The sequence below is a fragment of the Carcharodon carcharias genome, chromosome 6 (assembly GCF_017639515.1).
Source record: "Carcharodon carcharias isolate sCarCar2 chromosome 6, sCarCar2.pri, whole genome shotgun sequence".
NCBI classification, from domain to species: Eukaryota; Metazoa; Chordata; class Chondrichthyes; order Lamniformes; family Lamnidae; genus Carcharodon; species Carcharodon carcharias.
The window spans coordinates 152,576,391-152,600,310 of record NC_054472.1 but is presented as its reverse complement, the minus strand read 5'-3'; the positions used below and the strand labels follow the sequence as shown (position 1 = coordinate 152,600,310).

The following is a 23,920-nucleotide window of genomic DNA, read 5'->3' as shown; positions in this document are numbered from 1 at the left end:
TTACTAGATGCCTCTTTGGATCCAAGAAGTCGATAAACATTTTAATTTCCAGGAAAAAGCTCTTTTTTCTCTTCTATTCCCTCTGTCCACGCCCTTTCTTCTTCCCCAAAAAGAGAATAAAGAGGATTGCAGAATACTAGTGCAGGTAATTCAGAAAGAGTTCCCATTAAATAGACTCCTTATAAAATAGGAGCATGTTTCCACTATAGTTCTGGACCATGTCTATTAGTTTTTCTATTGTGACCATATTATGTTGGTCAAAGATCTTTCGCAATGACTCCAGTTATATGGTTTGGATGTCTTGAATTGAATGTAATTCAAAAGTGAATTCCTTCCAGCCAACTTTTCTCCTATTTAAGAAACGCCTCCTTAACTTTAAGCTTCCTGCACCACCCATTCATTAAAAGCTAATGCACAGGTAACAAAAATTTAAAAAGGCTAATAGAATACTGGCTTTTGTCTCAAGCAGAAGTTGGAATACAAAAGTGAGACAGTAATGTTTGGATCATTCAAGATTTTGATGCCAATTAGGTAATCGGAGGAAGTGGCAACAGCTATGAAGACACTGAAGAAAGCCAAGAGATAGAGAAACTAAATGAAAAGTGACTCTACTGCCAAGGTGCAGGATATTAATTTTAAAGGTAAGGCTCTGAAGGATGTAATCCTGGGTTGAAGAGGTAACCCTGCAAATTCAAAAGGAGAAGCCCAATATAATGTAGTCTGTATGGTAGAACAGATAGAAACAGAAACCGAAGACAGCGGTGCTTTGGAAGTAAACTTTGGAGGAAATATTTGCCAGATTGGTCTGGGTTTTCATCTGGTTTCTCACCCCTCCTAGGAAATCACAACACTTTGGGTGGTTTGCGCACATATTGTAATACATAAGGTAGCACAATTCTTTGGGACAGGCTGGATTAAAGAAAGACATACTAGCATTTATATGGTGCCTTTCCTGACTCCCACCTGTTCCAAAGCACTTTACAGCCAATGAAGTATCATTGGAGAAATTTCTGAAGGAGAGTACCTGTCTCCATTTGGAGAGGCAAGGTTTGATCAGGGATAGTCAGCATGGCTTTGTCAGAGGGAGATCATGCCTAACAAATTTGATTAAATTTTTGGAGGAGGTGACCAGGTGCGTAGATGAGGGTAGTGCAGTTGATGTAGTTTATATGGATTTCAGCAAAATCTTTGACGAGGTCCCACATGGGAGACTTATAAAGATGGCAAAAGCACATGGGATACAGGGCAATTTGATAAGGTGGATTCAAAAGTGGCTTAGTTGTAGGAGACAGAGGGTGATGGCAGAAGGATGCTTTAGTGACTGGAAGCCAGTGTCCAGTAGCGTACCACAGGGACCTGTGCTCGGTCCCCTATTATTTGTCATTTATATAAACGACATAGATGACAACGTGGGGGGTAGGATTAGTAAGTTTGCGGATGACATAAAGATTGGCCAGATGGTTAACAGTGAGGTTGAGTGCCTTGAGCTACTGGAAGATATAGACAGGATGGTCAAATGGGCAGATAAGTGGCAGATGGAATTTAACCCTGAAAAGTGTGAGGTGATACACTTTGGAAGGAGTAATTTGACAAAGAAGTATTCAATGAACAGCACGGCACTAGGAAGTTCTGAGGAACAAAGGGACCTTGGCGTGTGTGTCCATAGATCTCTGAAGGCAGAGGGGCATGTTAGTGGAGTGGTGAAAAAGGCATATGGGGCACTTGCCTTTACCAATGGAGGCATAGATTACAAAAGTAGTGAGGTCATGTTGGAGTTGTATAGAACCTTAGTGAGGCCACAGCTGGTGTACTGTGTGCAGTTCTGGTCGCCACATTATAGGAAGGATGTGATTGCCCTGGACGGGGTGCAGAGGAGATTCACCAGGATGTTGCCTGGGATGAAACATTTAAGTTATGAAGGGAGGTTGGATAGACTTGGGTTGTTTTCATTGGAGCAGAGAAGACTGAGAGGCGACCTGATCGAGGTTTACAAGATTATGAGGGGCATGGACAGGGTAGATAGGGAGCAGCTGTTCCTCTTAGTTGAAGGGTCAGTCACAAGGGGACATAAGTTCAAGGTGAGGGGCAGGAGGTTTAGGGGGGATGTGAGGAAAAACTTTTTTACCCAGGGAGTGGTGATGGTCTGGAATGCACTTCCTGGGAGGGCGGTGGAGGCAGGTTGCCTCACATCCTTTAAAAAGTACCTGGATGAGCACTTGGCACGTCTTAACATACAAGGCAATGGGCCCAGTGCTGGTAAATGGGATTAGGTAGGTAGGTCAGGTGTTTCTCACATGTCAGTACAGACTCGATGGGCTGAAGGGCCTCTTCTGCACTGTGATTCTGTAATTTTGTGATAGAAGTTGTTTGTACAAAGGGTTTAGTTGCAGTTATTATGTGACTGGTGACTTTGAACAGCACAGTTTTGGTCCCATTCAGAAGCCTGATTGGAGAATTTTGTTCAGGAGTGCTCAAAGAGGAGAACACAGTTGTCAAGCAATACCACTCCTGAACATTAAAAAGAAATGGGTGACTGAAGGGGGGACAGGGTTGAGATGAAAGCAAAATGCTTTTGATGCTGGAAATTTGTAGTAAAAACAAAAAATGCTGGAACTACTCAGCAGGCCAGACAGAATTTGCGGAGAGAAACAGAGTTAACATTTTAGGACGAGATGATCCTTCATTAAGACTGAGGGTTGAGAATTGGTTTTGAAATGACGGCAACAATTTTGACAGGTGTGGGGTAAGTCAGTAGATGGGGTTGAAGATGTCAGTGATAATGGCACTCCAGAGGGAGGAGGTTCAAGGAGTAGTTGTTGAACTTTATGAAAGAGACAAATTTATTGATGTCAGCAATGGGAAACAGGTTAAGAACAATGTGAGGATGGGTGGGACTCCAAGGACAGAATGAACAGTGAAGCCAAATGTAGGCCCCTTACAGCCTGAAACAGGAGAATTTATATTAGAAACCAAGGAAATGGCAGAGCAATTAAACAACTACTTTAGTTCTGTCTTCATAGAGGAAGACATAAATAACTTCCCAGAAATACTAGGGAACCAAGGGTTTGTGAGAAGGAGGAATTGAAGGAAATTAGTATTACTAAAACAATAGTGCTGGAGAAATTAATGGGACTGAAAGCCAATAAATCCCCAGGGTCTGATAATCGACATCCCAGGGTACTAAAAGAGATGGCCATAGAAATAATGGGTGCGTTGGCTGTCATCTTCCAAAATCCTGTAGATTCTGGAACAGTCATGGCAGATTGGAGGGTGGCAAATGTAACCCCATTATTAAAAAAAGGAGGGGGTGGAGAAAACAGTGAATTACAGACCATACAGCCTAACCTTATAAGCAGAGAAAATGCTAGAGTCTATTATAAAGGATTTGGTAACAGGACACTTAGAAAATATCAACGGGATTCGATAAAATATACATGGATTTATGAAAGGGAAATCATGTTTGACAAACCTGCTGGAGTTCTTTGACGACATAAATAGCAGGGAGGACCAGTGGATGTGGTGCACTTGGTTTTTCAGAAAGCTTTTGATAAAGTCCTGCATAAGAGATTAATGTGTAAAATTAAAGCACATGGGATTGGGGGTAATATATTGGTATGGATTGAGAATTGGTTAGCACACAGGAAACAGAGAGTAGGAATAAATGGGTCTTTTTCGGAGTCGCAGGTGGTGACTAGTGGGGTAATGCAGGGATCAGTGCTCAGGCCCCAGCTATTCACAATATATATCAATCTTCTTCTTATCGTGTCCACAGACAGTCTATACATGGCCCAGCCAGAACTGGACACATTTTTGCGCCTTGTTGTTGAATTCGGCAAGATCTGCAACAGTGCAGGGTTCCTCTAGCGATAGGCATTGCAGAAGATGTTGCATAGTCTGTGGCTCAGTTGTCGGGCTGGTTGTATATCCCCATTTGCTTAGTGACACCTTTGAACGACCTACACCAGTCCTAAGTCTGTTAAGGCACTTCCAGGTTGCCCAGTTGCAATTAGCTCCTGGGGGAAGGCTTTCATCCGGTAGAATTTCCATCACTGGGGGTTGTTCGAGACTGGCGAGCCGGTCTTTCCCCAAGGCGATGTGGGCTTCAGATGGGGTTGATTGTAATGGAACAACACTGTTCATGAAGCTCTCCCTTGACTTTAGGTGGCTGGGTGTAGGTGTATGACCATGTAGAGGGTGCCTCTCATCTGATGTTTGACGGAGTCGCTCTTTCTTGCTGGCTACCGCTCTTCTTATATCAATGATTTGAATGAGAGAACCAAATGTAATATTTCCAAGTTTGCTGACGACATTAACTTGGTGGGAAAATGAGTGATGAGGAGGGTGTTAAGGGGCTTCAAGGCGACGTTGACAGATTGAGTGAGTGGGCAAATACATGGCAGATGCAGTATAATATAGGTAAGCGTGAACTGATCCACTTCGGTAGGGAAAACAGAATGGCAGAGTATATTTAAATAGTGATAGATTGGGAAAGTTGATTTACAAAGGGAGTCCTTGTACACCAATCACTGAAAACAAGCATGCAGATGCAGCAAGCAGTTAAGACGGCAAATGGTATGTTGGCCTTCATTGCGAGAGCTTCAGTACAGGAGCAAGGATGTCATATTGCAGCTGTACAGGGCCTTGGTAAGACCACACCCGGAGTACTGCACACTTGCAGTTTTGGTCTCCTTACCTAGAGGGAGTGCAGCGAAGGTTCATCAGGATGATTCCTGGGATGGCAGGATTTTTGTCTGAGAGATTGGGCTGACTTGGCCTGTATTCACTGGAGTTTAGAAGAATGAGAGGACAACTCATTGAAACATATAAAATTCTGACAGGGATGGACAGGCTGGATGCAGAGATGATGTTCCCTCTGGTTGGAGGATTTAGAACAAAGGGTCACAGTCTCAAGGTACGGGGTAGACCATTTAGGACTGAGATGAGGAGAAACGACTTCACTCAAAGGTTGGTGAACCTATGGAATTCTCTACCACAGAAGGCTGTGCAGGCCAAATCACTGAATATATTTGAGAAGGAAATAGATAGATTGCTGGACTCTAAAGGCGTCAAGGGTATGGGGAGAGTGAGGATTGTGGCATTGAGACAGACGATCAGCCATGATCATACTGAAAGGCGGAGCAGGCTCAAAGGGCTGAATGACCTACTCCTGCTCCTATTTCTATGTTTTTATGTAAACCGCAAGGAGTAGGAGACAGAAGAGGTACAGAAAGTTGAATGGATATCTACAATTTTGGACACAAAAATGAACTCCTCATTCAGAGTACGTGGTGTGACAGGAGGGTACAGTGGACAGTGATCAGAAGAGACAATTTATTGTGGAAAAAGAAGTTTGGAATTGTTCATGCTTTTGGGGATGGCCCTAGAGTGATAAAATGACTCCTATTCATACAAGTGTCTCAATCTTCAAATCTAATCAATTGGAGAGGATCCAATTGGAGAGGATCCTGGGTCACTGCTACTAACAAAAGATATGGGAGGGGTTAGTGGGAAACAGGTTCCAAATGCTGCAGACAAACCTCAATTATACTGCTACTTAAAGCAGTATTTTCAGGAGGAATACCTGTAACATTAGGATTTTGAATTTTGCGCAGGTAATATCAGATCCTCTCAGATGACCTAGGAACATAAAAGATGGGAATAGGATTAAGTCATTCAGCCTGTTAATCAGTAAGAGCATGGTTGATCAGCACTTCAACTTCCAATTAACTATCTTTGCTCCATATCTCTTCGATTATTGTTTAGTAAGAGCAACTATCTCAAAAATTTCAATTGGCACAGCACCACAGCCTTTTGAAGACGAGAGTTCCAAATTTAGACTGCAACGTGAAAAAGTGCTTTCTGATTTCATTTCTAAGTGGTCCAGCTCTGATTTTAATATAATGCTCACTTGTTTCCAATTCCCCAGAAAATACAGAACAAATCCCTTTCTCTTTTTAAACATATGACTTGATCATCTAAAAATGAGGGAATACAAACCAAGTTTATACAACCTGATCTCAATGTAACTCTTCAAACCCATCTACCATTCTAGTAAATTTCATCCAAGGTGAATCTAAATGCAGTATGGCAGAATGGGTCTGACCAAGGCTCTAAGAAACCTGAGCATCATTTCCTCAATTTTGTATTCCAACCCCTTCAGATAAAGACTATGCTGTCTAGTAGGAGGCTTATGCTATCTAGTAGAAGCTACATATAATGATAGAGACCCAAACAAACACTTACAGTTAGCTGACAACTCCCTTGATTATTCCCTGATTATATATTGACAGTTAATTCAGTCACACATGCTGTCATGATTCAGTAGCTCCTTAGTGTTAGTTCTCCCAATTGTGTCACAAGTGTTCCTGGTGACAATAGAGTATGTTATGACAACGGTGAGCTATAAAGTCTTTTACCATTTAAATTACTGATATGCTAAACCAGATTAAAATAAAAGATGGCACAGGGAAGGTTGCAGAAAAATATTAAAAGGTTAATAAGGGTGTGCTCCCTAGTGTCCTGGCCCATATCTATTCATCAATCAAAATCATAAAAACAAATGGTCTGGTCATTATCACATTGTTGTATGCGGGAGCTTGCTGTGCGCAAATTGGCTGCTGCGTTTTCTACATTACAACAGTGAGAGCAACAGTTCAAAAGTACTTAATTGGCTGTAAAGTACTTTGGGAAGTCTTGTGGTTGTGAAAGGTGTTATATAAATGCAAGTCTTCCTTTTTCTTTCTTTATGGTGATGATTACCCCACAACCAGCATTTGTAAGTGTCACTGCAATGATGGTTATTCTCCAGTTAGTTGACCAAAGCTGTAATTCAAACCACTGATAAATCACAAAGACACTTCACACAGATAAGGGATACAGTTGAACTGGGTATTTTGTAATAAAAATAACACCTTGTACTTACAGCTGCAAATATTATTTTAAAATACATTATGAAATACACATTTGGGATTAAAAAATACAAGGCTGATAGCCTGAAATAAAAACAGTAAAAGTAAATCATATAACAGATCAGATAAAGCCCAAATGAAAAAAAAAGGTTAATATTTCAGGTGAGACACTCCATCAGAGCCATTCCAGAGATCCTTGTTGAAAGTTACATTAATCATGTGCCTTTTTGATTCTTCTTATCTCAATTGGGAACTGTTGTCCAATTACATCAATTAGCAATTCTATTTCCACTCACTCTAATAAGGACACTTTTTAAAATAAAATCAGGGTGAAAGATCAAGGCCCAGAATCCAAGACTGAGCAGGCTGAATAAAACAAGAAAAAAACCAATAAAGTGTGATTAGGTGACACCAAACTTGAGATGCTAAAAGTCTGAAGCTCACAAGGAAACAAGAAGATCTGAGGTACGTATGAGGCAGAATTTTGTCCTTTATGGGTGGGCAGGCCCCTCTGGCTCGGCGGCAGGCGGGCAACCGACCTCCGTCGCTGAAACAGGGCCCGCCGCCATTTTGAGTAGGCGGGTCAATTAAGGCCCGCCCAGTGGGCTGCCCAACAGGAAGCGCTATGTGCTTCCTGTGCGGGAGGTGGGGGGGAGAGGAGGAGGAGGGAATCCCCAACTGTCAAAGTGCGCTCTTTCGCGCGTGCACGCAAAAGAGCACACTGCTCCCTGAGACTAAGCGCTGTCTCAGGGAGATTAGTGACAGGTTAAAAAAAACTCTAAAAATAGAAAAATAAAAACATATTAACATGTCCCCCTCATGTGACAATGTCACACGAGATGGGACATGTTAATAAGCAGCACTGAAACTGGTTTTAGCTGGCTTAGAAGTGGATAAATCCCCAATCCCAGATGAGATGTTTCCCAGGCTGCTATGTGAGGCATGAGAGGAAATTGCAGGGGCTCTGACACTAATTTTCAAATCCTCTCTGGCCACAGGAGAGGTGCCAGAGGACTGGAGGACAGCGAATGTGGTACCATTATTCAAGAAGGATAGTAGGGATAAACCAGGTTATTACAGGCCAGTGAGTCTAACATCAGCAGTAGGAAAACCACTGAAAAAATTTTGAGGGACAGGATTGATCTCCACTTGGAGAGGCAGGGTTAGTCAGCATTGCTTTGTCTGGGGGTGATCATGTTTAACAAATTTGACTGAATTTTTCGAGGAGGTGACTAGTTGTGTAGATGAGGGTAGTGCAGTTGATGTAGTCTACATGGACTTCAGTAAGACTTTTGACAAGGTCCGCATGGGAGAATGGTCAAGAAGGTAAGAGCCCATGGGATCCAGGGCAATTTGGCAAATTGGATCCAAAATTGCCTTAGTGGCAAGAGGTAGAGGGTGATGGTCGAAGGTTGTTTTTGCGATTGGAAGCCTGTGACGAAAGGTGCACTGCTGGAATCAGTTCTGGGACCATTGCTGTTTTTAGTGTACATTAAGGATTTGGAGGTATGATCAATAAGTCGCAGGTAACACAAAAAATTGTGGTGTCGTAAATAGTGAGGGGGAAAGCCTTGGATTACAGGACAATATAGATGGGCTGGTAAGATGGGCAGAGCAGTGGCAAATGGAATTTAATCCTGAGAAGTATGAAGTGATGCATTTTGGGGGAGTAACAAGGGAATACACAATGAATATTAGGACCTTAGGAAGTACAGAGGATCAGAGGGACCATGGTGTATATGTCCATAGATCCCTGAAGGCAGCAGCACAGGTAGATAAGGTGGTTCAGAAGGCATATGAGATACTTACCTTTATTAGCCAAGGCTTAGAATATAAGAGCAGAGAGGTTATGTTGGAGCTCATTAAAATGCTAGTTAGGCCACAGCTGGAGTTATGTGTGCAGTTCTGGTTACCACACCAGATTTGATTGGATTGGATCAAAGGATTTGATTGCACTGGAGAGAGTGCAGAGGAGATTCACCAGGATGATGCCTGGACTGGAGTTTTTCAGTTATGAAGAGAGACTAGATGGGCTAGGGTAGTTTTCCTTAGAATAGAGAAGGCTGAAGATTAGGTACCTGATAGAGTTATACAAAATTATGAGGGGCATTAGATAGGAAGAAACTTTGCCTCTTAGCGGAGGTGTCAATAACCAGGGGCAAAGATTTAAGATAAGGGGAAGGAAGTTTAGAGAGGATTTGAGGAAATATTTTTTCACCCAAAGGCTGGTTGGGATCTGGAACACACTGCCTGAGGGGATGGTGAAGACAGGAACCCTCACAACATTTTAGTAGTACTTAGATGAGCACCTGAAACACCATAGCACACAAGGCAACAGGCCAAGTGCTGGAAAATGGGATTAGAATAGATAGGTGCTTAATGGCTTGCATGGACACGATGGGCCGAAGGGCTTGTTTCTGTGCTGTATAACTCTATGACTCTACAAAGGACTCCTTGATGCTATTCAAGAGGATGAGTGTTCTTTCAGTGTTCTGGTAACATTTAATCCTCAACATACACCACAGCACTAATTTTCAAATCCTCTCTGGCCACAGGAGAGGTGCCAGTGGACTGGAGGACAACAAATGTGGTACCATTATTCAAGAAGGGTAGTAGGGATAAACTGACTGGTCATTTAAATATGTTCCAGAGTTGTGGCAAGCTAACACTTATTGTCCGTCTCTAGGTGCCAAGTGCAGGAAGAGTTAACTGCATAATGTGGATGGGATTTGTTTTCCAGCCAGATTCGCTTCCCTGAAGGTCATTAAGTGAATCAGTGGATTGTAATGACACTCCTACCATATTGATGGTTTAACTGGGACTAACACACAGTTTACTAGATTTGTTGAACTTAAGTTGCACAATTTGCTATGTGCAATCTAAATCCACAACAAGGTGCATATGTAGTGTGCCTTTAATGCAGAACAATGTCCCAAAGCAATTTCTCAAGGCATAATGAAAATATTGACATTGAGCCAGGGCAGGTGGCCTAGAATGATACTGGACAGATTCTGCCCAACATACCTCTTTGATAATGCTACTCAATTAATCCCACTGCCCTGCCTTTTCCCGATAGGACAATCGTCCAATTGTCTTATAAATATTATGAATAAATTTGCTTCTACCACACTTGTAGGACAGTGCATTCCAGATCACAATAAATCGCTATGAAAAAAATGTTTTCTCATGGTATCTGATTATTTTGCCAATCACCTTAAATCTGGGTACCAACCCTTTTGCCATGGAAACTTCGGCTCATTATTTCCTCTAGAAACTAGATCTCTTATCTTTCTCGACTCTAAGGATGATCGGAATGGGGTTGGTAGTCTTACTATTGCTACCACAGTATCATGTTTCTTACATTTGGCATTTGCAATTGTTAGGAAACTCCGATACTTACCTTAAGTTAAATCGCAGTTCAAGAACTACAGTTCCCGACAGGTATCGAAACTTATGTGATGCGCTGGTTGGGCAATGGCTGCACATGGGCAGCTCGGATTTTTTTTTCATAGTTTGATCCTTTCATGCACAGATCGGCCAGGAAAGGGCCATACATGTGCAGTTAGTACTTTTATGTTCTCTAGGCTGAGAAATGGCTCTGCGCGACTGCAAAGAAGCAAAGTGAAACTGCAGGGTCTGAGCTGGAGCGCCATTCCAGAGAAGGTGTTCCAGTGAACAGAATATCGGGGGCATAGGGTGGCAGTGGTGGGGTGGGGTGTGCGGGTGGAAGTGAGAAGGGCTTAAACCGAGAAGAAGCTCCAAAACCAGAGAATGAGACAGAAAGAGGTCCCAGAAGACAGTCCCAGGTAAGGGACAAGGACAGGGTTCAGAAACAGATCCTGTTAAGTCAAGTTGAGAGAAAAGAGCAGAGAAATAGGCTCTGACTTAGAGAGCTGCGGGAAGCAGACCTGCAGCAAAGCCCTGAAAATCCGAGAGGGCAGCCGAAGGTTGGTGATTCCGTGCTGTGGGCCATAAGGACAAGGGTAACCTTTGGAACAGTGGAACGGCTGAAGATCTGAAAGTGTGCTTGGAAGGTGAAGCCTGAGTGTACTCAGATCCAGGTGAAGTGAGTTTCAGAGGCGAGACTGAAACCCTGGAGGTGGACCCTTGTCGAAGCCTTCCGAATGGGAATGATGTTTGGAGAGAATTTCAAGGCGAGTTCTTCAAACATGAAGATTCTCGCCATAGTGAGAAAAACAGAGTTTCAATGAAACTGGATGGCTCACAGCGTGACGAGCATCTGGGTGGGTTGTTGAGAAATCATAAAATCTGCTTTGGTTGTATCTGTCAATTCATTTGGAGTATGGTGTGCCTTGCCAGAGTTTGTCAGTTGGTTCACACGTACCACTTACTTACCCTGAACATTGAAGTATACTATAGAGATGGCTGGCAAGTTGTTTTATTTTTCCTAATTTGTATGTTTGTGTAAAGATACAACTGGGATGAAGGGATAGTGAATATTTGAATCATATTCTTTTCTTCATATTGAGATCTTTCCAACCTTTTTGTCTAGTGTAATATAGCTCATTCCTCTCACTTAATAAATGTTTTGCTCTTTGTTGGAAGCTCATCAGCAGACTCCTGCAAATTTGTTCAGTAACTTTCCTGCATGGTTTAAAAAAAAGTTTGAAAGCTGGCTTGATAGATCCTCTCTGGGATCTGACTTGTCCAGTAGTAAAATTAGCTGGGATTGTAAAGCAAGTCCTTGCTCTGTGACAATTGGCTTTCATGTTTGCTGACATAATGCAATTAACTACAATACAAAAAAAAAAGCCCGTGAATCATTTTGGGGAAGCCTGAGAACATAAAAGTTGCTATTCAAATGCAAGTTGTATCTTTCAAAAGGTTTCTGATGTAATTTCTGAAGCAGTTGAAATAAAACTATTTCAATTTGGGAGAGAGAAAGTCTTATTATTTTCCAAGCAAAATATTTTATCTTCCAATGAATTATTAGGTCAGAGCTATTCAAATATCAAGCTCTAACATTACTCTGACAAAAATATGCAACAATATTCTCAAACAAATGCAACTTAGGAACAGGACAGGAATCAACTGAAGACCAACAGGATCAAGCAGTTTGTTTCAGGAAGCAGGACTTATTGTAAATTAGTGACACTTCTTGGGGAGACTCTTACCTCTCCCAAATGTCAAACTGGTTAATTATACACATATGCATGGTCTTCTAACCAAACTACAATCTGGGCCATAAAAAGGATCTATTCAGTATTCACCCTATACTATATTGACACTTTGCACATTGCTTGGTAAAGTTGCAGGTGAATCAGACTGAAAGCATGCTCCAAGACCTAACTGAAAAAAAATTGCAGAAACTATAAAACCAAAAATGGTCACAAACACAGCTGGAGCGCTATTATAAGTTGTGATGGCGAGTGTGAAGTAGGAACTGTGTCTTGGTGATAGATAGAATGTAGGATTTGAAGCTATGCTCTGGATTAAATAAGACACAGGGACACACTGACAAGTGCAATCTACCTCTAACCCATCAGGTCCGGAGGAGGCAATCGATATTTAGACACAATTTTAATGGCCAACTACAAAAGAGAGAAGAACCGAAATTAGGAAAGCCTGGTTTAAGATGTATCGACTGGGTTCAATTAATTTCTGCAAATGTCTATGCTCTGAGACATCATTCTTAGGCAAAAGTCATCAGCATTACACACTAAGCAGGTTCAGGGATACGGGAACATTGAAATAGTCTCCTATGCCTGGAGGAGTCTCTGTAGAATTTACTTTCTTATCTAAGAAAGAGATATTTTTCTTGTACCTTATAATTAATCCTAGCTAAAGATATGCTTCTCAGCTCCAACACAACAGCTACATTGGGCAATAAACACCATTGGCTTTCATCACTGCTAAGGTTTGCTTCATGGAGGACAGGGTGGGTCACAACTGAAAGAGTGGTCAATTCACCCAGAGGGAGATGAGAAAAATCTTGGGGTTGGGAGAAATGAACCCTGTCACACATCACCTCACACTCAGCTGAAGACTGGCATTATTTGTAGTCTAGAAGTGTAACCAGATTATTTGGGAATGTCAGTGTGGTTCAAAGAGAAAAGGGAGAAAACAAAATGTTGAGGAATTCTTTTTTAAATTCAGTATGCTGCACCTTTGGTTATGGTGGTCGGGGGGGTGGGGGGGGGGGGGGGGGGGGGGGGGGGGTGGCGGGGGGGCGGTGTGTGCGCGTGGTGGCGGTGGTGCCATGGTGGTGGTGGTGGGGGGGTGAAGGTTGAGTGTAATTGTTTTTTTCAAATGCAAACATACAATTAATACTTCTCACTTGATTCCTAAAATTCTGTTAATTCTCTGGGGTCCCTTGCAGCAGTTTAACACCATGCCAGTAATTACAGTCAGCACTTTTGGCGTCATTTAAAGAATATTATTTAACCCGCTGCAGACCCAGAGTGGCATTTAGGCTATTTGGGAAAAGATATACATGATCAGCACTTCTGGTTATATATTTATAGACTAGCATCAATCCTCTGGGGAGTCTACAGAATTATTTTTTCTTCACCATCTCCTATTTAACTGCATAACTATAAAAATGACAGTCAGCACTTGTACTCCACAGAAAATGCAGAACATGACGACAAAATATCAAGTATAGCGTCACAGACTTTTTTTTAGTACACAAGGGTTAAAAATGAGCAATTTCCTCCCCTCGCTACCCATCTCAGTGTTAAGGGATTCAAAGGAGAAAAAAACTTGCATTTATATTGTGTCTTTCACAACCTCAGGATGTTCCAAGTGCTTTACATTCAATTAAGCACTTCTCAAATGTAGTAACACAGGGAAATGTGGAAGCCAATTTGTACACAGCATAATCCCACAGATAGCAATATAACGATCAGCTCATTTGCTTCTCTTAGTGATGCTAAATGAAGGATAAATACTGGCCAGGACCCTGCGGATAGCCCACTGCTCCTCTTTGAAACAGAACCACGGGATCTTTTATATACACTAGATAGGGCCTCGGTTGAACACCTCAAAGAGAACAGCACCAGCCATTCCTTTAGAATTGCGCTGGAGTGCCACTATAAATTACGTGCTCAAGAGTCTGGAGTGGGACTTGGACCTATAAATTTGTGAGATGAGAGTGTAACCGAGTCATGGCTCAAAGGAGGGTATACAATGTGAACAGGCACTTACTTCCACAAGATCATTCCAAGAGACAAGAGGATTACAAGGCATCAAAGGAACCATTGCCAACATCCTCAAACACATTTGCCCAGAGTTTGCTGGAGCAGGGCATTTATTGGTGAGCTCACCTTTCTGCCTGAAAATCTTGTGTGCTGCATATTGTTTGATGTGTGAGATGATAAGTGTGGCAAGGGCAATGAGGCATTTGGGACCTTGGTGAATGACAAGGTAAACAATCTATTTCCTTAATCAATTAAATTTAAGGATGGGGGGGGGAATGTCACAGAAGGAAAAAGGGTGAATGAGAGTCAAATCAGATAGAGAAAGAGAATTTAGAGGGAAAGAGATTTGATTGAGAGGTGTAGAGAAAGACAGGAAAGAAAAATGTTAAAATTAAATAATTTAATTTAAAAAAACTCGAAGTAACTTATTAAATACAAGAATGAGGCTCCACAGTTTCAAACGTTCTCTTTCTGGGTTGGTGAGTGGCATTGCAAGAACATAAAGCTTATCATTAAAATGATTATTATGCTGTTAAGTATCAGGCCTAACTTTCTGCAGCAGGTTTAATTGGTAATTATTGTGCAAAAAAAAAATGCAGCAATTTCTTGCAGCTTACAGGGAGGTTGACGGCTTGGCCTAAATAGCCAAGTGGTTATGGTACTTGGTTTGTAACCTCAAGAGTTCAAATCTCACAATGGCAAACTATGAAACAATGTAACTTCATCTGAAACAGATGGAAACGGGTTTGTACTCGAGAGTTACAGGGAGGTTGACAGTGACCTGTTCTTTTTACAAGGCTAACAGCAAAATCATCCAGCAACTTGCGGCAATTCGCATCTCACAGGAATCTCTTCATTGCCATAAGCTACTTGATAATTTGCACATTAATAAGTCCGTGCTTTAAACTGACACGTATTTTGCCAGAAAACGTTGGGCCATCATATGAAAGATATATGAAAGTAGAACAGAGATAACAAAAAAACACAAAACATTACCTGCAGATAATTTCCTGATAAATAACAGACCAAGTATTTAATAAATAGAGATTTAGGAACCTGTGAGCAAGACCTAGACTACCAAGCAATAGAGGGTGAAATGGAAGGAAGTAGCGGATGTTAACAATCGCATCAGGTAAAATGTACTTGGGTCAATTCAAAAATTGTACATGCACTAGAGGATAGGCTTTAATTTGCCAAAATTCCCTAGGTACAGGGAAGGTTCCATCATATTGGAAAATAGCAAATCTAACTCCTTTATTCAAAAAGGGAGGGAGGCAGAAAGCAGGAAACTACAGGCCAGTTAGCTTAACATCTGTCACAGGGAAAATGTTAGAAACTGTTATTAAAGATGTTATTGCAGGGCACTTAGAAATGTTTAAGGCAATCATGCAGAGACAACGTGGTTTTGTGAAGGGGAAATCATGTGTAATTTATTGGAGTTCTTTGAAGGAGTCACATGTGCTGTGGATAAAATGGAACTGGTGGATGTACTGTACACAGATTTCCAGAAGGCATTTGATAAGGTGCCACATCAAAAGTTACTGAGGAAAATAAAAGCTCATGGTGTAGGGGGTAACATATTGACATGGATAAGATTGGCTGGTTAACAGGAAACAGAGAGTAGCCTTAAATGGGTCTTTGTCTGGTTGGCAGGATGTAACGAGTGGTGTGCCACAGGGATCAGTGCTGGGGCCTCAACTTATTACAACTTATATAATTGACTTGGATGAAGGGACAGATGGCATGGCTACTAAATTTGCTGATGACACGAAGATATATAAGGCGCAAAGAGGCTACAAGTGACATAGATAGGTTAAGTGAGTGGGCAAAGATCTGTCAAATGGGGTATAATGTGGGCAAGTGTGAAATTGTCCATTTTGGCAAGAAAGATAAAAAAATAAGCATATTATCTAAATGGTGCGAGATTGCAGAGTTCTTAAGTTCAGAGGAATCTGGGTGTCCTTGCGTATGGATCACAAAAGGCAGGTACAGGAAAGCTATTAGAATGTTATCATTTATTTTGCAGGGAATTGAATACAAGAGAGGTTATGCTTCAGTTCACAAGGGCACTGGTGAGAGCACATACGACCATACGAATTAGGAGGAGTGGGCCACTCGACCCTTAGGGACTGCTCCGCCATTCAACAAGAACATGGCTGATCTGAATATAATCTTAACCTCACATTCCTGCCTACCCCCGATAAACTTTCACCTCCTTGTTAACCAAGAATATATCCAGCTCTGCATTAAAACTATTCAAAGACTCTGATTCCACACCCATTTTGAGGAAGAGTTTCAAAGACAAAAAATTTCTCATATCTATCCTAAATGAGCGACCGCTTATTTTTAAACAGTGGATCTTAAAGGTTTCAATTAAGTTGCCTCTTACTCTTCTAAATTCCATACTCCATCTGGAGTGCTGCATACAGTATTGTTCCCCTTATTTAAGGGAAGATGCAAATGCATATAAGCATATCAGAGAAGGTTTACTGGAATAAAACCAGGAATGGGTGGCTTGTCTTGTGAGGAAAGGCTGGACAGGTTAGTTTTGTTTCCACTGGAATTTAGAAGAGTGAGAGGAGACTTGATTGAAACCATAAGACCATAAGACATAGGAGCAGAAATTAGGACATTCAGCCCATCGAGTCTGCTCCACCATTCAATCACGGCTGATAAGTTTCTCAACCCCATTCTCCCGCCTTCTCCCCGTAACCTTTGATCCCCTTACTAATCAAGAATCTATCTATCTCGGTCTTAAATACACTCAATGACCTGGCCTCCACAGTCTTCTGTGGCAATGAATTCCATAGATTCACCACTCTCTGGCTAAAGAAGTTTCTCCTCATCTCTGTTCTAAAAAGACTTCCCTTTACTCTAAGGCAGTGCTCTCGGGTCCTAGTCTCTACTACTAAGGAAACATCTTCCCCACGTCCACTCTATCCAGGCCTTTCAGTATTCTGTAAGTTTCAGTAGGATACCCTCTCATCCTTCTAAACTCCATCAGAGTCCTCAAACGTTCCTCATATGTTAAGCCTTTCATTCCTGGGATCGTTCTCGTGAACCTCCTCTGGACCCTCTCCAGGGCCAGAACATCCTTCCTGAGATATCCTGAGGGGCCCAAAATTGCTCACAATATTCTAAATGTGGTCTGACCAGAGCCTTATAAAGCCTCAGCAGCACATCCCTGCTTTTATATTCTAGTCGTCTCGAAATAAATGCCAACATTGCATTTGCCTTTCTAACTACCAACTCAACCTGCAAGTTAACCTTAAGAGAATCCTGGACTAGGACTCCCAAGTCTCTTTGCACTCCAGATTTCTGAATTCTCTCCCCATTTAGAAAATAATCTATGCCTCTATTCTTCCAACCAAAGTGCATGACCACACACTTCCCCACGTTGTATTCCATCTGCCACTTCTTTGCCCATTCTCCTAACCTGTCCAAATCCTTCTGCAGCCTCCCCGCCTCCTCAATACTATCTATTCCTCCACCTATCTTTGTTTCATCTGCAAACTTAGCCAGGATGCCCTCAGTTCCTTCACCTAGATCATTAATGTATAAAGTGAAAAGTTGTGGTCCCAACACTAAACCCTGCGGAACTCCATTAGTCACCGGCCGCCATCCTGAGAATGACCCCCTTATTCCCAATCTCTGCCTCCTGCCAGACAGCCAACCTTCTATCCATGCTAGTACCTTGCCTCTAATACCATGGGCTCTTATCTTACTGAGCAGCCTCCTGTGCGGCATTTGTCAAAGGCCTTCTGGAAGTCCAAGTAGATAACATCCACTCTTTTGTCTAACCTACTTGTTAACTCCTCAAAGAATTCTAACAGATTTGTCAGGCATGACCTCCCCTTGATGAAACCATGCTGACTTTGCCCTATTTTACCATGCACTTCCAAGTATTCTGAAATCTCATCCTTAATAATGGACTCTAAAATCTTACCAACGACCGAGGTCAAGCTAATCGGCCTGTAATTTCCTGTCTTTTGTCTCACTCCCTTCTTAAACAGGGGGATTACATTAGCGATTTTCCAGTCCTCTGGGACCCTCCCTGACTCCAGTGATTCCTGAAAGATCACCACTAAAGCCTCCATTATCTTTTCAGCTATCTCCTTCAGAACTCTGGGGTGTAATCCATCTGGTCCAGGTGATTAATCCACCTTCAGACCTTTCAGTTTTCCTAGCACCTTCTCCTTGGTAATGGCCACCATACTCACCTCTGCCCCCCGACTCTCTTGAACATTGGGGATGTTACTCGTGTCTTCCACCGTGAACACTGACGCAAAGTACCTATTCAGTTCCTCTGCCATTTCTTTATTCCCCACTACTACTTCTCCAGCGTCATTTTCCAACAGCCCAATGTCCACTTTTATCTCTCTCTTACCTTTTTATATCTAAAAAAAACTCTTGCAATCTTCTTTTATACTACTGGCTAGTTTACCCTCATATTTTATCTTCCCTCCTTATTTCTTTTTTAGTTGTCCTCCGTTGGTCTTTGTAGGCTTCCCAATCCCCTGGTTTCCCACTGCTCTTCACTGCATTGTATGCTTTCTCTTTAGCTTTTATGCTGTCCCTCACTTTCCTTGTCAGCCATGGTTGCCTCGTCCTCCCTTTAGTATGCTTTTTCTTCCTAGGGATGAATTTTTGCTGTGTCTCCCAAATTACTCCCAGAAACTCCTGACATTGCTGTTCCACTGTCTTTCCTGCTAGGCTCATCTCCCAGTCAATTCTGGCCAGCTCCTCCCTCATGCCTCTGAAGTTGCCTTTATTCAACTGTATTACCGTTACATCTGATTCCAGCTTTTTCCTCTCAAATTGCAGGGTAAATTCTATCATATTATGGTCACTTCCTCCTAAGGGTTCCTTCACCTTAAGCTCCCTTATTAAATCTGCCTCAGTACACGTAACTAAATCTAGAATTGCCTGTTCCCTAGTGGGCTCCACCACAAGCTGCTCCAAAAAGCCATCTCGTAGACATTCCACAAATTCCTTTTCTTGGGATCCACTACCAACCTGATTTTCCCAGTCTACCTGCATATTGAAATCCCCCATGATCACCATAACTTGCCTTTCTTACACGCCTTTTCTATCTCCTGGTGTATCTTGTGCCCCACATCCTGACTACTGTTCAGAGGCTTGTACATAACTCCCATTATGGTTTTTTTTTTACCTTTGCGGTTCCTCAACTCTACCCACACAGATTCTACATCATCTGACCCTATGTTGTTTCTTGCTATCGATTTAATTTAATTTCTTACTAACAAAGCGACCCCAGCTCCTCTGCCAACCTGCCTATCTTTTCGATTGGATGTATATCCTTGGATATTTAGCTCCCAGTCCTGATCCCCTTGCAACCATGTCTCCATGATGCCCATCACATCATACCTGCCAATTTCAATCTGCGCCACAAGCTCATTTACCTTATTTCGTATACTGCGTGCATTCAAATACAACACCTTCAGTCCTGTACTTCCTGTCCCCTTTCTCGTTGTCGTCCCTTTATCTGATGTGCCAGAAGTTAGATTCCTAGCCCTTTCCAAACACTCTGTCCTATTAAACCTTTAAGATCCTGAGGGGCCTTGACAGAGTGGATGTGCAGAGGATGGTCCCTTTTGTGGAAGGATCTGGAGCTAGGAGCTCACAGTTTAAAAATAAAGGGTTGCTCACTTAAGATAGAGATGAGGAGAATTATTTTCTCTCAGAGGGTTGAGAATCTTTGGAACTCTTCTTCAAAAGTCAGTGGAAGCAGGGTTTTGAATATTGTTGAGGAAGGGCTAGAAAGATTCTTGATTAACATGGCAGTGAAAATTATCAGGGGTAGGAGGGAGGTTACAATCAGGTCAGCCAGGATCTTACTGAATGGCGCAGTAGGCTTGAGGAGCCGAGTGGCCTACTCCTGCGTCATGTTCATATGTGATGTACTTGGCTTAAATTCTCCAAGTTTCATCCTTCACTGGTGGATGAAATCCAGAGGGCATATGACTAGTTAAGTATGCTTCTAAACACTTCGAGGTCCTGATCCCAAATCCATCTATTTTGGATGTTGATTGGAGGGATGGCATGGAAATCATAATCAGTCTTGCAATCCATTTCGGTCCAACCCCATGCCAATGGTGAAAACTGAGAAACCTGCGTAGCACAAAGGTTGGAACCCCTCCACTGCCAACAGACAGAAGGTCTCTGCTGCTGTGAAGCTGCAATGTCTTTTACCTCCCCCCATCCTGACTAAACAAAAACTTGGGTGAAGTACTTTTCCTTGAATAGAACAAATGGTGTAAGCTTTTGCCTAAAGTTATAGATATTAGAGTCTGGCTCCTTTCTGAATGAGAGCTCTTCACAGATATCACAACATATGCCAATGATACAATAATATTTTTGCAGCAACTTGGCAGAAGATGGGGTAATCAAAGAACTTTCCAGGTAATGCAAAGAATAATTCTGCCCAATACCATTCAAAAAAAAAGACAGGACAGATATCCCAAACAAAAAAACTCATTATCAAATTACTGTAACTATTGCAACAGGTTCAATGCATTGTACATGTGGACATCTGTTTACAAACCTACAATGATTCATGCAAACCAATGTAAAGATCAAAAAATAATTAAGTTGACTCTTACAGATAGATTCCATAATCACAGGTACAGTACCACACATGATAAATACAGAGCTTACATTTACCATAGGTTCAAGGATGTGCATTGAACTGGAGCAGGTATATTAAGATCTATGAAGGAGGGATTACTTTATAGGCTTTCTTTCAATCCACAAAATTATTTGTTCCCTCTAGCTTCTTGAAATATTGCATTACCAATACATTGCGTACATCTTATTACATCAATTCAGCATTTAAATACATATCACACATAGTTACTGATGCAAAGAGATATGAGGCCTTCCTAGTCTGTTCTATGCAGATACTTCGTGACTTAATTAACCAAGCACCATTGTTGTGATATTAGCACATTTACAAAGAGTGGCTTGGTCACAGATGACTGAGCTGCACTGTCCTTACAATTATTGCCCCCGAGACAAATCACTTTTATTGAATCTGGGTTGCAATCACAGATGCGGGGGGGAAGAGGGAGAAGAGTGGTAACTGAGTTGTATAAATATTTCAGCCTGATAATCAACTAATGATATCAGAAATACAGGGCAGAGCCATCCCAGATTTGCACTAAGTGCGGTAGCTGATGGGAAAAACGTTTTACCCGCTGGCCACAATGGCGGCTTTTCACGCCATATCGTCCCAAACCCGTCACATTAATTATGCATTCCTGGGAAACACGCCATTTCGATGGCGGGCACACACTCATGCGCCCACCATGACATCACCTCGCCGCTTCATCATTGCCAGGCACCACATTTAAAGTGCCACCACACTAATAACTCTCAGTGCTTCCAGCCCAGGACTGCTGCACAGAAGACAGGATGGCCCAAAAAGGCAAAAAGACTGCAGCTCCCCCTGGTTTAGTGACGCAACCCTTGAGTGCTTTTTGGACACTGTGGAAGTCCACCAAGATGACCTCTACCTCCGCTCTGGCCGCAGGATAGGCAACAGTATCACCAATCCAGCATGGAGGACGTGGCAGCGGTGGTCTGCGCCAGTGTGCTGCAAAAGAGAACAGCTCTCAGTGCCGCAACAGAGTTAATGATCTCATCTGTTCCGCCAGGGTAAGTCATTCTTCTCATCACTCTCAAACCCATCACACTTCTGCAGGGATCTTGCACCTCAATGGACCACACTACTAACACTCATCTCCATCAGGCCCATATTGTCTTGAGCTTGCGTCCTCATCCCATCCATGGCTCCGCTCACCACACAAACATTCCATGCAGTGCCATGTGTCCTGCTCACACTCTCTCCACATGTTTTCATGCAGAAGCCTGTTCACATCAGCAGGGAGAGGTCCTAGACCCACATTAGACCCCTCACTCACTTTGAGGAGTGCACCATCACACTGACTGGTGAGGACATGGGCCATGCCTGCAGTGACAGTGAGGTCAGCAGCAAACACCCTCATGAGGATCCTGCACCATATCATCCCCCTCTCAGCACAGAAGTGAGTGCTCTGTCCCCTGCTTTTGACTGTGCTGTCACACACGAATTATGTCTACTTTGGTTCACAAGGAGCTCTGCCAAGCAGCCGATACCCTCAGCCTCCATCCAGGTTCTCACCTCCAGCTAAGAAGACACCTCCTCCATTGAAGAGCTGGAAATAAGCAGCCTGGAAGACTCATCACAGCACTTACCTACACCCTCTAGCAGCACAGAGACATAGACCTCGGTGACACCTAGATCTAGAGCGGGCTCAGGTTTGCAATCTGGTGGTCACCACATGGACATGTGTCTGCAGCAAGAGGAGGTAGATGTGGCCAAGCTCCCCAGCACTTGGAGGACTGCTGTGGAGGTTTGAGTCAGATGATGAACCTCTGGATTTGGCCTTCCAATACATCCTGGAGAATCAGCAGAAGGCGGGGGAACATCACCCAGAGCTGTTGGAAGCCCTCAACAGAGTGGCTCGTGAATCAGAGAAGTGCGTCTGTCTGCCTCTGATGACGTGGTGCCCACATGTGCATGTATGGAGGTCTCCACAAAAAGGATGGCGAACACCATGGAGATCCTGGTCCAGCAGAACATGGCGGCATGTGCAGACCTGCACGACACCGCGAGGGGCATGGGTGAATTCCTGCAGTGGCAATGTGAAGGGGAAACAGGGCACATCGACGTCCCTTCAGGTGCTCCTTCGCCTCAAAGAGTCTGGCTGGGACCCCTGGGCGCCCAAAGGGAGGAGGAGCAGGAGCTAGACATCCCTGGGTCATCCACTCAGTAATCTCAGAGGCTGTCCTCTCCCTCCAAGTCCCATTTGCCTGTGAGCCCCTCAACCTCTATCACAACAGAGGGAGCAGCTAGCCAATGAGTGATTCTGGAGGGAGAAGCATCTGCGTCTGGCAGGGCCTTTTGGAGCCTCAAGCAAGCACTCTCTCATGCATGCAGATCCTTCCCGTATCACACTCACCTCAGTGTCCTGAGCATTTTCAACGCTGCCTGCTGGGGTTCACTTTCAGTTGTCCATCTGAGCTGACCTGCATCTCCGCACGCTCGATTATACTCCCATGTGGCACCTGATCTCTCTCACCATGACTCTAGTTCCACTTTAGATTTAGACAGCATGGTGGTGATACAATATTTCATTCACTCCCCGTCCTTTCCCCTCGCCGAGTCACCCATGTCCTTGCCCCATCACTGCTGACTCCACGGCATCACCTTCCACCTCCCCTCTGTGATCTGCCTTATTCTTCTGGGGATGTCCAGGTGTACGTACACATTCCTTTCCTTCCCAAAAATCTCACCCCCATCCACATTAACTTCCCCAAACTCCTCCTTCCCACCCCTAGAGTCCCGTATCTGCCTTCGAACCCACCAATCACCCTTGCCTTCCCTTCTACCGATATCGTTGAAACCTCACCCTCCCACCTCACTCTGCCCTCGGTCATTCTCACCATTCCCTTGTACCACGCTCACCCTCAGTTCGCTCCCGAGGAACAGACAAGGACTCATCAGAGCCTTCCCTTCCACATCCCCACCCCCTTTGAACCCCTTCCCCAGCCTTACCCCTTCCTGACTCATTCCTCCATCCTTACTCCCTCCCCTTGCCACATTCCTTCCCCCCCCCAGACTCGGTATCTGCAGAAGGAGGCCATTCGGCCCATCAAGTCTGCACTGGTTCTCTGAAAGAGCATTCCACCTAATCCACTCCCCTGCCTTATCCCCATAACCTTGCACATCTCTCTTTTCAGGTAGCAATCCAATTCCCTTTTAAATACTTGGGTTGAACCTGCCTCCAA

General features: G+C 43.2%; 1 protein-coding gene across 2 annotated transcripts in view; it reads right to left on the bottom strand.

Moving 5' to 3' along the window:
• zc3h3 (zinc finger CCCH-type containing 3) overlaps nucleotides 1-23,920 on the bottom strand; it is a 297,424-nt gene that overhangs the window by 62,961 nt on the left and 210,543 nt on the right. Inside the window, exon 10 of one of the 2 annotated variants that reach the window (XR_005943320.1) lies at nucleotides 3,470-3,555. The exons of the other annotated variant lie outside the window; for it this stretch is intronic. The gene's annotated coding sequence lies outside the window, so the exon portion shown is untranslated. The remainder of the gene's footprint in view (nucleotides 1-3,469; nucleotides 3,556-23,920) is intronic. 2 annotated transcript variants of the gene reach the window in all.